Source organism: Myotis lucifugus, unplaced genomic scaffold (assembly GCF_000147115.1).
Source record: "Myotis lucifugus unplaced genomic scaffold, Myoluc2.0 scaffold_1094, whole genome shotgun sequence".
In the NCBI taxonomy this organism is placed as follows: Eukaryota; Metazoa; Chordata; class Mammalia; order Chiroptera; family Vespertilionidae; genus Myotis; species Myotis lucifugus.
In genome coordinates this window covers 16,602-18,299 of record NW_005872142.1, presented here as the reverse complement: position 1 = coordinate 18,299, position 1,698 = coordinate 16,602, and the positions used below count along the sequence as shown (strand labels likewise).

Genomic DNA, 1,698 nt, shown 5'->3' with positions numbered 1-1,698 from the left:
CACCTCCCCCTTTGTGTCATAAATCAAACGGAATGATTCACTGATCACCAACCTTTGGGTTGAAAAATGTGGTTTCATGGTGCTAGAAAGGCTCATCACTGGGAAGTCTTAGTTTATCTAGCTGAACTATGGACCCTTGGGAATAGGGCAAGACTGTAACCTTGGATGGAAGTCAAGGTCAAATTTTCTCAAAAGTGAAAAGCAGGTAAATGGGAGCCAGTCAGGGTCCACTGATCTTCATTAAGAAAAACACTTTGGAGGCTGGCGCTCACCCAAGGGGAGCCATGTTCAGTTCCAGCGCCAAGATCGTGAAGCCCAATGGCGAGAAGCCAGAGGAGTTCGAGTCCGGCATCTCCCAGGCTTTCCTGGAGCTGGAGATGAACTCGGACCTCAAGGCCCAGCTGCGGGAGCTGAACATCACTGCGGCCAAGGAAACTGAAGTTGGTGGCGGTCGGAAAGCTATTATCATCTTCGTCCCAGTTCCTCAACTCAAGTCTTTCCAGAAAATACATGTCCGGCTGGTACGCGAGCTGGAGAAGAAGTTCAGTGGGAAGCACGTGGTCTTCATCGCTCAGAGGAGGATTCTGCCCAAGCCAACTCGAAAAAGCCGAACAAAGAATAAGCAGAAGCGTCCCAGGAGCCCCATGCTAACCTCTTGGACCTGGTCTTCCCGAGAGAGAACGTGGGCGTGGGCAAGAGGATCCCCGTGAAGCTGGATGGCAGCTGGCTCATCAAGGTGCATCTGGACAAAGCGCAGCAGAACAACGTCGAGCACAAGGTTAAAACTTTTTCTGGTGTCTATAAGTAGCTCACGGGCAAGGACGATAATTTTGAATTCCTAGAGTTCCAGCTGTAAAGGAAAATGACTAAATAAAGTACATTCTTAGTATTGTTTAAAAAGAAAAAAGAAAAACACTTTGTCCCTGACCAGTGTTGCTAAGTGATTCGAGTATCACCCTGCAGTGCCTGGTCAAGGTCATGTGTCTGGGTTGTAGGTTCAATCCCTGGTCCCAATCAAGATGCATGCAGGAGACAGCCAATTGTGTCCTTCTCATATCGATGTTCCTCTCCCTCTCTTTTTTTCTCTCTCCCTCCCTCCCTCCTCTCTCCCTTCTACTCTTTCTAAAATTCAGTGGAAACAAGATCCTTGGGTTAGGAGTTAAGCAAACAAAACAAAAAAACAATAAAAAATAAAAACATTTTTGGTCATTCCTAACCTATTAGCTATCATGATCCAAATTTTGCTGTCTGTCTCATTTCTCTGTCTTTTTCATCTAGTATCACATTTGCTTATAGTTTGAGGGCACACCGTACACCTCTTCAATTTTCAAAGTCTGATCATGAGATGGGTTCTCATTTACAATGGTCCACTTATTTCCCATAGGAAACACTCAAGAGTCATTCATTATTAATCTGATTCCTGCTGGTTGTGCAATTTGGAACTGTAATAATATTTGAAGAAAAGGCTGTAAGAACCCAAGGGTGTATATTACAATTATCTTCTAAAAATTTCATAGACCAGGAAGACAGTAAGAATATCATAAGTAAATTTCCTGTGCCTCAGCAGCAGTTATAGAGGGCCTTGTTTTATAACTACTTCAGCCTCATTTGAATTAATATGGTTAGTAGTCTTTGTTGGGTTAGGGTATAAGCATACCCCCATAATTAGGTTCTGGCATTTCTACATAACATTTCTCA

General features: G+C 43.9%; 1 pseudogene; it reads left to right on the top strand.

The window, feature by feature from the left end:
- Positions 1-263: 263 nt before the first annotated feature.
- LOC102427309 lies at positions 264-889 on the top strand (annotated as a pseudogene).
- The last annotated feature ends 809 nt before the right edge of the window (positions 890-1,698 follow it).